This window comes from Cetorhinus maximus, chromosome 3 (genome assembly GCF_964194155.1).
Source record: "Cetorhinus maximus chromosome 3, sCetMax3.hap1.1, whole genome shotgun sequence".
Classification (NCBI taxonomy): Eukaryota; Metazoa; Chordata; class Chondrichthyes; order Lamniformes; family Cetorhinidae; genus Cetorhinus; species Cetorhinus maximus.
The window spans coordinates 61,164,195-61,178,552 of NC_135881.1; positions in this window are offsets into that span (position 1 = coordinate 61,164,195).

Here is a 14,358-nt window from a genome sequence, read left to right on the forward strand (position 1 = left end):
CAGGATCGAGAGTCCCAAAGGGGGTGTTGCATGTTTCCATGCATCTGCTACCTTTGCCCTTCTGAGTGGTAGAGGTTGTGGATTTGGAAGGTGCTGTAGAAGGAACATTGGTGAATTGCTGCAGTTCATCTTGTATATGGTACACACTGCTGCCACTGTGCATCGGTGGATGGGGTGCCAATCAAGCGGGCTGCTTTATCTTCGATTGTGTCGAGCTTTCTTGAATGTTGTTGGAACTGCACTCATCCAGGCAAGCGGAGACAATTCCATCACACTCCTATCTTGTGCATTGTAGTTGTGGACAGGCTTTGGGGAGTCAGGAGGTGAGTTAGGTGCTACAAAATTCCCAGCCTCTGATCTGCTCTTTTAGCCACAGAATTTATATGATTGGTCCAGTTCAGTTTCTGGTCAATGGTAACCCCCAAGATGTTGGTGATGGGGGATTCAGTGATGATAATGTCATTGAATGTCAAAGGGAGATGGTTAGATTCTCTTTCATTGGAAATGGTCATTACCTGGCACTTCTGTGGCACAGATGTTACTTATCAGCTTAAGCCTGAATGTTGTTCAGGTCTTGCTGCAAATGGGAACAGACTCCTTCAGTATCTGAGGAGTTACAAATGGTACTGAACCCTGTGCAATCACCAGTGAATATCCTACTTCTGACCTTATGATGGAGGGAAGATCATTGATGAAGAAGCTAAAGATATTTTGGCCTAGGATACTATCCAGTGGAACTCCTGCAGTAATGTCCTGGAACTGAGATGATTGGCCTCCAACAACCACAACTATCTTCCTTCATGCTAGGCATGACTCTTTGACATTGACTTCCATTTTGCTAGGGGCTCCTTGATGGGTCAAATGCTCCGTGGGTGTCAAGGGAATTCACTCACAATGCCTCTTGAGTTCAGCCCTTTTGTCCATGTTTGGACTGTAATGAGGTCTGGAGCTGAGTAGTCCTGGCGGAACCCAAACTGAACTTCAGTGATTCGGTAATTGTTGGGTAAGTGCTGCTTGATAGCACTGTCGATGACACCTTCTATCACGCTGCTGATGATTGAGAGTAAACTGATGGGATGATAATAAGTTGAATTGGATTCATACTGCTTTTTGTGGAGAGGACATACCTGAGCAATTTTCCACATTGTCGGGTAGATGCCAGTGTTGTAGTTGTATTGGAACAGCTTGGCAAAGGGCAAGTCCTCTAGCACAGGTCCTCAGTACTACAACGGGGCCCATAGCCTTTGTTTTATTCAATTCCTTCAGCTATTTCTTTTTACCATGTGGAGTTAATTGAATTGGCTCAAGAATGTTACGTTGGGGACCTCTGAGGCCGAGATGGATCATCCATTTGGCACTTTTGGCTGAGGGTGGTTGGTTTTAGCCTTGTCTTTTTCACTGATTTGCTGGGCTCCTCCATCATTAAGGATGGGGATATTTGTGGAACCACCTCTTCCATTTAGTTGTTTAATTTTCCAACACCATTGATGATTGGATGTGGCAGGACTGCACAGCTTAGATCTGATTGCTGGTTGTGAGATCGCTTAGCTCTGTATGCTGCATCCACTTTTTGTCCTGCAAGCATGACCCGTGAGAGGGAGGTACAGACAGTGCTAATCACTGGGGCTCAGGCTCATTGGCTGTGTAGCCTGTCAATAGGGATGCACGGTGTGCAAAGCAGCCAATTAGGCATGTAGACCACCCCTACTGACAGGCTACGCGACCAATAATTGCTGTTGTACTGAACAGCAGCAATCATTGGCCCATTTGGACCCGCCAGATTCCCCAGTCCTTTCTTTTTCTTGCCCACCTCCTAATGTTTTGTACTTGTGTGCTGCTTTCTTCCCTGGCATGAGCCTGAAGGCTGCTGGAGTGCAAGGTAAGTGCCTCTATGTTTATTTCCACCCCCCCCAACTAACATCTTCTTTGAGCCCTGAAGCCCTCCCCCAGCCCAGTCCTTCGATGTTCTCAACGATGGTGTCTGTGGCCCAGGGCTCTTTGCCTCCTGATTTTGTCTTGATGTGGGGAGGGGAAGGGACACAAACAACATTGTCGAGGGGCTAGACTGGGGAGGACTTCAGGACTTAGAAGAGGTGAGGAGGGGAAGTGGCCCTGGGAACAGTTGTCCGAATAGTGAGGGGGGTTTTACTTTTGAGTTCTGCAACTAACCCCTTTAACATGAATTTTATCTTAATTCTTTCTCCAGGTTAGTTTTTCATTGGCCTGATTTAATTAGAACACAAAGAAACCAAATTGAGTACTGAGTTCTTGATGTTCACATTTGCATCCAGAATATGCACTGCCTTCCCTTTCTGTTAGTGAGGCAGGTTGATTGAGATATATTTGAATTAGTGTAGCTATGATTACATTTTTAAATGAAGTAATTTTTGCAAAGCATGCTACCATCTATCATCTATCTGCTGAACTTAAAAATGAAGAAGTAAATGAGAGAGAGAGAGAGATGCACAATCTGCAGTAAAGCGGGATATTTGTTTCCCTGAGCTATTACACATTCCAACTCAAGTGTTTCAATTATCAGCCCCTTTAATGGGCTTTCACAGAGCTGTGGACCAGGGCTGGGGGCAGGGACAAATCTCTGGCTCTCATAGGCAGACTGACTATTGGCAAACTTCTGCTTGATTATTGAATGTACCCAGTGGACTGAATTCACCTGGACTTCTGACAAAATACCCAGCCTAATGTCCCTGATGTTTTTTTTTTGTGTGAAAAGTGCAAAGATGTGGAAGCAGTGAGATTGGACAGGAAGACAGCTCCTTGAATCAACAATTCATGAGGTTGCTTTCTGACTGGTCCGTGTGAGGGAATAAAAGGAAGTGCCCAGTGACAATGATGTCTCAATAGTGGTTTCAATCCTAACACTAAATCTAACCATAACAGTGTTGTCAATAATGTTTTTTAAGGCTAACCCTAACCTAAGTGTCTTGGGCTACAGGAAGATATAGACGGGATAGTCAAATGGGCAGATAAGTGGCAGATGGAATATAACCCTGAAAAGTGTGAGGTGATACACTTTGGAAGGAGTAATTTGACAAGGAAGTATTCAATGAACGGCATGACACTAGGAAGACAAAGGGACCTTGGCGTGTGTGTCCATAGATCTCTGAAGGCAGAGGGGCATGTTAATGGGGTGGTGAAAAAGGCATATAGGACACTTGCCTTTATCAATCCGAGGCATAGATTACAAAAGTAGGGAGGTCATGTTGGAGTTGTATAGAACCTTGGTGAGGCCACAGCTGGAGTACTGTGTGCAGTTCTGGTCGCCACATAAGAGGAAGGATGTGATTGCACTGGAGGGGGTGCAGAGGAGATTCACCAGGATGTTGCCTGGGATGAAACATTTAAGTTATGAAGAGAGGTTGAATAGACTTGGGTTGTTTTCATTGGAGCAGAGAAGACTGAGGGGCGACCTGATTGAGGTGTACAAGATTATGAGGGGCATGGACAGGATGGATAGGGAGCAGCTGTTCCCCTTACTTGAAGGGTCAGTCACAAGGGGGCATAAGTTCAAGGTGAGGGGCAGGAGGTTTATGGGGATGTGAGAAAAAGCTTTTTTACCCAGAGGGTGGTGACGGTCTGGAATGCGCTGCCTGGGAGGGTGGTGGAGGCGGGTTGCCTCACATCCTTTAAAACGTACCTGGTTGAGCACTTGGCACGTCATAACATTCAAGGCTATGGGCCAAGCGCTGGTAAATGGGATTAGGTAGGTAGGTCAGGTGTTTCACACATGTCGGTGCAGACTCAATGGGCCGAAGGGCCTCTTCTGCACTGTGATTCTGTGATTCTAACCCCAATCTGATCCCAGCCCCAAGTATCATACTGAAACTATTACTTTCAATGGGCTTTATACATAAATGCATAGAGTACAAAAGCCCAATAAGTTTTTCTAAAACTATAGGAAACAGCTCGACCCCTAAGTGACTGTGGTTCCAAAATCTGGGCACCTGAAGGACGCAGGGGAAGAGTTAAAAGGGTCAGGGGATGGAGATAAGGGGCTCAGAAACAGGAGAAGCACTAGGGCCCATGGTTTCTCTCCCTGGCCCTGCATGCAAGCTGTGCTGTAGCTTCACCAGGTTTACACCTCATTTTCAGGTATGCCTGGTGCTGCCCTTGGCATGCCCTTCTGCACCTTCAATGAACCAGGGTTGATTCCCTGGTTTGGTGGTATTAGTAGAATGAGGGATACGCTGGGCCATGAGGGTACAGATTGTGGTTGAATACAATTCTGCTGCTGCTGATTGTTCACAGTAACTCATGGATGCCCAGCTTTGAGTTGCTAGACCTGTTTGAAATCCATCCCATTTTAGCACAGTGGTAGTGCCACACAGCACATCGGATGGTATCTTCAGTGTGAAAATGGGACTTTGTCTCCAAAAGGATTATGTGGTGGACATCCCTACCAATCCTGTCATGGACATTGTGTCTGCAACATATATATTGATGAGGTCAAGGTGAAGTTAGGTTTTCCCTCTTGTTGGTTCTCTCACCACCGCAGGCCCAGTCTGACAGATATGTGCTTCAGAACTCAGCCTGCTCAGACAGTATTGGTGCTACTGATGATAGGTATTGAAGTCCCCCACCCAGAGTACATTCTGTGTCCTTGATACGCTCAGTGCTTCTTCCAAGTGATGTTCAACATGGAGGAGTGTTGATTCATCAGCTGAGGAATCAGCAGGAGGTTTCCTTGTCCATGTTTGACCTGATGCCATGAGACTTCATGGGATTTGAAGTAAATGATGAGCACTCCCAGGGCAGCTCCCTGCTGACTAACACTGTGTCTCCACCTCTGGTGAGTCTGTCCTGCTGTTGGGACAGAGCATACCCAGGGTTGGTGATGGTGGTGTCTGGGACATTATCTGTAAAGTATAATTCCGTGAGTATGACTTTGTCAGTCTGTTGCTTGATTAGTCTGTGGGATAGATCTCCTAATTTGGCACAAAGTCCCCAGATGTGGTAAAGAGGGACAAAAACAGAAAATGCTGGAAAAACTCAGCAGGTCTGACAGCATCTGTGGAGAGAGAAACAGAGTTGACGTTTTGTGTCTGTATGAGCCTTCTTCAGAGCTTCAGAGCTGTAGTAAATAGAGCTTTGGAATGTCAAAGGGCTGGGTGTGACATTGTTGTTTCCGGTGCCTCGGTTGATGCTGGGTGGTCTGTCCCATTTTATTCCTTTTTGACTTTTCTGTAGTGGTTTGGTACAACTGAATGGCTTGCTAGGCTATTTCAGAGGGCAGTTAATAAGAGTCAACCGCATTGCTGTGGGTCTGGAGTCACATGTAGGCCAGACCAGTTAAGGACAGTAGATCTCCTTCCCTAAAGGGCACTAGTGAACCAGGTTTTTTTTTAAACAACAGTCCAATAGTTTCATGGTCACCATTCCTGAAATAAGCTTTTCAATTCAGATTTATAAATTCTTTTAATTGAAATTCCATCAGCTAGCGTGGTGGGATTTGAACCCCTGGCGCCAGATCAATTGCCTGGACATCTGGATTACTGGTCCAGTAATAAGTGGACAACAAACTGTATCCCTTGCATCATGTTATTGATGGTAGTGCTACAGCTTTAACTTCTAGGAAGATGTGAGGCTTGAACAAAATAAGGAATTCCGCAGTTTTGAGATCCTGGTTAAGTATCAGTGTGAAGAAGCTTCACTTAAATGCTGAGAATGCACAAAAAAGGGTGGATAAACAGTTGAATACAAATCAAATTAAGCCATGTTCATGCTGTACCCTGCTCTGATCAGACTGCACCTTGAATTTTGTTTCTAATCGCAAAACACAGGGGACTTTAAGTGCTGAGTCTGCAGAGTAATGATGCTGAACCGTCATTTGAATTATGAGGGAAGTGTAGGAACATTACTTTATAAATTGTTTGAGTGCCTTCAAGATTTATAGAACAAAGTTGTCTGAAATGTTTCAGAAATGGAGTTTAGCTTGACAGATGCACACTTAGAATGGATCTCTGCTGTTGGATTGAATTCTGGCAAATGGCTGCATAGTAAAGCTAGCTCAAACCATTTAAACTCCCAGATTATCAAGCCTAAATGCTGTGTTAATTACATCAGGAATATTAGTGTATATACAAGACAGCCCTTAATGTATTACAAAACCACTTGGAAACACTCAAACCATTTAGACTAACATCTAATGGGATATCTCCCCATTTTGTGTATAAGAAACCTTGACTCTTACATCATCACATTGGTGGCACTGTTTCTCCAGTCCCACACGTTAACTCTTTCAGCCCTGAACATGCTAATACGACACAACTCACCAGGGCTCCTGCAACAGCACGTTTCAAACCCACAACCTCTACCACCTAGAAGGACAAGGGCATCAGACAGATGGGAACACCACCAGCTGCAGGTTCCCCCCCAAGCAACACATCATCCTGACTTATCACTGTATAGAACTATATTGCCATTCCTTCATTGTCGCTGGGTCGAAATCCTGGAACGCCCTTCCTAACAGCACTGGTGTACCTACACCATAAGGAATGCAGCAGTTCAAGAAGGCAGCTCACCACCACCTTCTCAAGTGCAATTAGGGATGGTCAATAAATTCTGGCCTAGTCAGTGACACCCACATCTAGTGAAACAATAAAATTAAACTTATGAAATAATTCTGTCTATTAACAATTTGCTATTCCACTGCTTGATGGGCTGGATTTTCACATTTGAGGCAGAGAGCAGGATTTGGGAAATTTCCCAGCTCCGCATGCCCGCTTTCGGAAAAAAGTGCCTCAAAAGCTGCGATTTTTGTTCTGCGTTCTGGGGGTGGGGGTTGGTGTAGGAAAAGGAAAACTGTGTGCTGGAGTCTGACACACCTCCCCTGGAAACAGTTCGGAGGTGGCCTTGGGGGACCACTGGGGCAGGGCGGGGGCATGAGTTAGCATGGGTAAGACCTCCTGAAGTTTTCTTTCAAAAGGTTCCCCTATCCAGATTTATGGTTCACGACATGCCCCAGGGACCATGAACCACGAATCCTTGAGAAGCCAGCCCAACATCATGAAAATTGCCAGGTGGGGGGAATGCTAGGAGATGCCTAACCCCGCAATGGAGGCAGCCAAGTCGGGAGTGGGCCCACACCCTTCTCCCATGCTAGCAAAAATTGGGGCACTGGGAATGGGGGCAGGTATCTTGGAATCTGGTCCCATCCATCATTTTTTAAAGGTCTGCGCAGTCTCCACAACTCCATGAAAATTCAGCCCCATATCCCTAAATAAATGTATTCTCATCTATTAATATTAAAATTAAGTACACCTATTACTTAAGTTGAGTTTTGTAACCAATAAGTAGTCAATACATGATTTACTGTCTTTCTCTGACTTTCATAAGTTACTAAGGAAGAGTTAATTAATTCACTCAGCTCCTAATCGAGGTTGAAAAATTAAATTTAATCCAAACACCACTCACTCGTAGACCTAAAGCTGGGTATTGTAAAACCACAAGCAGTTTCCTCATGAGGAGTTAGTTGAGGGAATTACGAAATTGTGTCATTCCTTGGCTTATATTTATCAGGATACTGAAACCCATCATTCTTACATGAGACTGGAGCAACTTACATATTCAACCTTTAAAGGAGATGTCTGAGAGGTGGTTTTGTATTAGGACACTGATAATGTAAAATTACTTGAAACTTAACTTGACAAAGTAGAACAAGAGAACACTTGGTTTAAACTAGCAGAAGTCAAATTTAGGAAGATCATTTTCACACAAAAATGACCAACACATGGGGCAGAATTTTGCCTTTGGTGGGCGTGTGGGCCCCACCGGCTTGGCGGCGGGTGGACAGCCGACCCCCCCCACCGAAATGGGGCCCGCCGCCATTTTAAGTGGGCAGGTCAATTAAGGCCCGCCCAGCGGCCTGCCCTATGTGCTTCCTGTGCAGGGGGGGAGGGAATCCCCAGCAGTCAAAGTGCGCTCTTTCGTGCATGTGCGCGAAAGAGCACACTGCTCCCTGAGACTAAGTGCTGTCTCAGGGAGATTAGTGACAGTGCACAAAAGTTAAAAAATAGAAAAATAAAAATATTATTAACATGTCTCCCACATGTGACAATGTCACACGAGATGGCACATGTTAATAAAAACGACATAAACTTTATTACACTTTTAAAAAACGGACATGAAACTTCATCCTGCCATTGGATGAGGTTTCATGTATTATCAAGAGCCCGCTGGAGCTCCTGGCCTGCCCGCCAGCCTTAAGGTCTTTAATGATCTTAATTACCCTGTCAATGGCCTCAATTGGCCATTGACAGGTCGGTGGGCGGACAGCTGATTTCGCTGTCCGCCCGCCTTCCTAAACATTTAAAGGGACCGGGATGACGTCGCGGGTTCCTCCCAATGTCATTCCGCATCATTTTCCCGTCGGCGAGCGGCCAAATCGTTGATGGGAAAATTCTGGCCATGGAATGGACTTCCAGATAGAGATGTAGAGGCAAAAACTAGGCAAACATTGATTGAAGAATCAATTGGATGCTGCAGTGTAGGGTGGGATTTTCCAGTCCTGCCTGCTGCGGGAGTCATTGTGGGGAGGACGGAAAATTTGACGGACCAGCTTATGGTGGGACGGCAAAATCCTGCCCATAGGGTCACTCTGGTTTGGTCTAAGATGGAGTAAATGGTGTTTATCTAAAGTTATCTGGTGGTCTGTAAAAGTGGAAATGGTGGAGCAGGACAAACTGTTCAGAGAATTAATTATCTCTAAAATAGAGGTTGTAAAAGACAGAAAAAAATCTGAGGCTGGAGTTGGGAGACAAGTCAAATATCCAATGAACATTTTCTAGTATCCTATCCAGAAGTGTGAGAGTGGTGTTTAACAAAGCATCTTCAGATTGGTATCCAAGGCTTGGACAAATTCGGGCTCTATAGGGTATTAAGAGCTGTTGAGAGCATAGGAAACAAAGCTTCTTCTAAGCTAAATGGAGCTGACATGGAAATTCTGCTTGAGAAATTCCATGGAATAGGTGATCCTGGAGTAGAAGTGAGGAATTTCAAAATGAGAACTTATGAAATGACCCATTACCAAAATTATTTAAAAGAACACAGCAAAGTATTTTGCCAAACTATGCATTTTTTACTTAAGAGGTGTAGGGTCATTATGGCAGAGAAGGTAGCTATTTGACCCATCAGATACATACCAGCTGCCTGTATAGCAATCCAGTCAAACCCATTCTCCTGCCCTACTCTGTAGCCCTGTGGGATTTTCCTCTTAATTGCCCAGCCAATTCACTTTAATCATCTTCGCTTGCACCTCCTTCATATGCAGTGAGCTCCATGTCATTGCAACTTGCCACGTAAAAGAGTTCTTCCTCACATCCCAACTGCACCCTTTGCCCAAAAGCTTAAGTCTCCTAGTTATTGTGCCATTGAATAATGGGTACAGCTTTTCTTTGTCTACTTTATCTAAACCTGCCATAATCTAGTATGCCTCCAACCTATCCTTCTAGTTAAAATCCCTATCACTGGAACCAATTTGTTAAATCTCTCCTGCATCCTCTCAAGGACTGTCACATCCTTCCTAAAGTGTGATGACTAGAACTAAACGTAATACTGTATTTGTGGCACAACCAGAGCCATCAGAAACTGAACTGGACCAGCCATATTAATACTGTGTGTTATATATTGTTGTATTCTCTGTAAATAGCTAGGAATTACTTAACTAGGAACTAATGTGTTATGTGTAATTGTTCCGGAAGGCCGCATTTTACAGCTGAATTAGTCTGTACCAGACAGCATGGCAAAGTTAATCATAAAGGCCTGAATTTGACCCTTGGCGGGCATGCACGATTGGTGGGCTTGGGAAACAGGCCCCTGACCATGATCGGACCACAACTACGATTTCACGCTGGCTGGAAAATTAGGGTCGCCCAGTGTGAAATGCGTCTTCCCAATGGTCAGGAAGGGCCCATTGGGGGCCCCTGTCAGACACCGGGTCCAACGGCAACCCAGTGGGCGGCTTAAAACGGCAGAGGCAGCTCCCTGAAGGCTGCCAAGGGAAAATCACATTCAGGGGTCAGGAGACTGAAGCTATGGCCTCAACAGCGGCTGGAGACATCAGGTGGGATGGCAGGTCAGGTGGGCACTCAGCCCCCTATTTTTTGGACGAGTGCCTCGTGGTCCTACTGGAGGAGGCGGGTGTCAGGCGGGATGCCCTCGTTCCCAGGGTAGGGAGGAGGAGGCCACCACACCAGACAAAAGAAGCCTGGGAGGAGGTGGCAGCCGAGGTCAGCAGCCACAACGTTGTGCGGTGCACATGGGTGCAATGCCGCAAAAGGTTCAACAACCTGCTGCACTCGGCAAGGTTGAGCTTTGAAATGCGGCCTTCCAGAACAATTACACATAATGCATTAGTTCCTAGCTAAGTAATTCTTAGCTATTTAAAGAGAATACAACAATATATAACACACATTTTTATGTGACCATATTTGTATGGCTGGTCTAGTTCAGTTTCTGATGGCTTCAGTGATGAGGGATTTTAACTAGAAGGGTAGGCTAGAGAAGCTAGGGTTGTTCTCCTTGGAGAAAAGGAGATCGAGGAGAGATCTGATAAAGGCATACAAGATTATGGCAGGTTTAGATAAGGTTCTTTTCTTTAGACAAAGAAAACTGTATCCATTAGTCGATGGTACAATAACTAGGAGACTTAAGCTTTTGGGCAAGGGGTGCAGTGGGGATGTGAGGAAGAACTCTTTTATGTGGCAAGTTGTAATGATCTGGATCAGTATGGAGAAGTGTTAAGGGCTGGCCATTCCCCCTGTGGAGTTTGCAGTGGTGCTGCAGCTAAAGCGTGGCCTAATCCATGCTCGTCTGTCCTTTCAAGAGAAGACAAGCCATAACCAATTGGAGAGGTCACGGAGAGGCAGAGGCCCCGCAAACCTTCTAATTTTGATGAGATTTGAACTGGACGCCTTGGAGCTGGAGAGCCGCCACCCATCTCGTTCAGCTGGTTGTGGAGATGCTGGGGTGTCAGACGAAGGTAAGAGTGCAGTGCACAGAGGTGAGAGTTTCAGATTGTGCAAACGTTCTTGTGTAGTCTCTTAATGGTGGGAGCCTCAAAACTGTCCCCATTGATCATTGAAAGACGATGGCACCATGATGCAGATCTTCATTGTCTCACCAGGGTGCCTGGCATACATGGTGACAGTGTGATGACTTAATCCAATGACATGTTATTGTTCTTCCTTAGACTTGCCAGCAGGCACTCATTCACATGACCCTGAAGAGCCACCCCTGACGCCAGAGGACTGCTGAACTTCAGATGCACCTGCATCACACCCGCTCTCTGAACCAGGCATCAGCGCAGATACCAGCATCTCGGGCATTAGATTGGTGGCTAGAACACTGGTGCACATTGGTGAGGGCACTTCACATTCACTTGAGGAACAGGCAGAGGCAGAGAGTGCCCAGGGTGTCGGCAGCCGGAGGACTGCTGGAGACCAAGACGATGCTGAGTCTAAGGCAGATGATGAGCCTCTGGAGCCATCCATTGGATGGCAGATGCTGGATATCCAGCAGGGTGTGTGGAAGGATCTGGCGGAGATCCACCAGGGTTATGCATGCCACAAACTCTGTTGTAGAGAAGTCCATGCGGAGCACAAGCACTACGGTGACCCTCATGGAGAGGCAGCTCCAGGGTCAGAATCAGGGGTGCCTGGGGTTGCGCTCGGACCTGCAAGCTCTCACACAGGTAATGACCTCAGGTGGTCACTGTCAGTGTGGGAGATGGATTGGGCACCTAATATCTCAGCTAGGTGCCCATCCATCAATGGCGAGCAGGGAGGTCCAGAGTGACTTCACGTTGGCACACGAGCTGCTTGTCTTCTCTACGGGATCCTCTCAGGGCGCTCTGGAGACGGCAGCAGCTCTTCTGCCCCTCTGCCAGTAACTGTGGCACCTGATGAGGCTGCGATGACTGGGGAGATGCCAGCTGTGGCACTGGCTGCTTTCTCCCAGGCGGGGCCAGTACAGGCTCCACTGACCAGAGGACGACTGCTAAAGTCATCAAGGCAAACAGGACAGCAGAGTCGGCAGGCTGTCTCCAATGCCACTGCCAGTGAGGTGGGGGGGGTGGGGTGGTACCAAATGCAGCATTCGCAAGCGTAATTTTAAGGCACCCTGAGCAGAAGAGGCATTGGTCATGGGTGACCTTCTGTTCTGTAATGTTTGGTCCATGAACACCATGAACACAGATGCTAATGTTAATTTGTTTTTAGTGTGAAAATTATATAAATTTTACTTACGTCGTAATGGTCTGATTATGCTTCACCTCTTTTTTTGGTACATGGTATGCCAGTATGTAATGCTGGATGTGAGTGGTTCTAAACTTTGTTGTACAGGCATTGAGTGGACTTTGGGTTCAAATGAAAGGGTCATTTCAGACATCCGGGATGGAGGCGGCAGCCCTGGCATGAGGTGGAAGCAGATCTTTGGCAGCCTAGCTGAAGGAGCTTTGGATCAAGGCAACCCTGGTGTCCCTGCCTCCCTGAAGGATACAGGTCTGCCTCCACACCCTCAGCGTTCTCCTCACTGTGCTCTTCTTCTGACTCACTATTGAATTCATCCTCTGCGGCCTGTGGAACTGCCTCAAGATCCTATTCCTCCAGTGGGTCCCCCCTTGCCAGTGCCAGATTGTGGAGAGCGCAGTGTGCAACCACTATCAGTGACACCCACTCCGGGGGTATTGTAGTACTCCTCCTGAATGGCCCAGAAGACCTTCAGAAGACCTCTGGCCCTCTCTATCACTGCCTTTGTGGATGCATGACTCCTATTTTAACGCTGCTCTGCCTCTGTTCTTGAGTGGCAGAGAGGCATCATGAGCCACCTTTTCAATGAACAGCCCTTGTCACCCAGCAGCCATCCATCCAGTCGGGCTGGAGCACTGAACTGCCTCGGCACCTGGGAGTGTCTGAGGATATAAGCGTCATGGGAGCTGCCAGGATACCTTGCACAGACTTGCAGAATCTGCGTCTTGTGGTCACAAACTATCTGGATGTTCATCGAGTGGAATCCCTTCCTGTCGACGAAGGCATCTGGCTGACCCACTGGCGCCTTGATGGTCACATGTGTGCAGTCAATGGCACCCTGGATGCAGGGGAACCCAGCAATAGCTGCAAACCCACTCGCCCGGCCTGGCTGGGCTCATCCATACGGAAATGAATAAAGGTCAGTATCCACCTGAACAGAGCTTCTGTCACCAGCTTGACGCAACTGAGGACAGCTGATTGGGAGACTCCACACAGATCCCCCACTGAGCCCTGGAAAGAGCCGGAGACATAGAAGTTGAGGGCGACTGTGACCTTCCGAGCCACTGGCATGGGGTGTCTACCCACACAGTTGGAGCTGATCTCAGGGCCGATCATATCCCAAATGGAGGTCACAGTCTTCCTGGAGAGGCGGAGCCTCCTTCGGCATTGCACCTCGAACATACTCAGGTAGCTGCATCACTGCCTGTAAACCATGGCAGCAAGATAGTGGAGTCTTCCGCAGTCCCTAACACCTTGGACTACCTGCTGGCTCTGTGCCCCCTGTGCCTGTGCCTCTCCTCCCACAGGTTGCTCCCCTGGAAGCTGCACTGGGACATCTGGCTTCCCCTCCCTTCTGCCCCTATCTCCTCCTCAGAGGAAGTGCCTCCAGCAGAGACCACAATCCCCATTACCAGGGTAACAGAAGGCTGTCTGATACCTGGAAGGGTCCACATGGTCAAAATTCTCCGGGGGCCTTGGAGACACTAAATGAGTCCTGAAATGAAGCCTGGAAATGCTAAGAATGAAGCTCAGAACAGAGATGAAGCTGTCAAGTTCAGATCAGCAAATTGTCTCCTAAACTCCTCACTACTCACACTGGCAATGCTGCTGACCCTTATTATCCTGCCCTTGGATGAGGATTTGCAAAAAGTGGGCTGCCCGTTTTGCTTGTGCGACAAGCGCAAAATCGCACGGGCAACATAAAATCCGGATCAATTGGGTTTTCAATGGCCTTAAGTGACTCTCAATTAATGGCGGGTGCGGCTCTGACATCCGCGTGCCTGCCGACCTGAAAGTTAGTGTAGGATGACGTCGGGACACTCGCCCAACGTCATCTGGTGCAATTTTACGCCCGCTTGGGTTGGGCACGCACCTGCCCTCAAGGCATAAAATTCTGCCCAAAGAGTTTCTGGACTTTACAAATTTAAAGTGTGATTTCTAACAGCATCAGGGAACCAAAAGGCAATGATAACACAGGGTGGCAGCAAGGGTCTGTGAGTAAACCTGAAGCATTTTAAATTAATTTCGTGCTGATTTGGAAAATCAACCCACATTAGTGCCGGAAGAAAAACTTTCGTGTGAAGATGAAAAATGA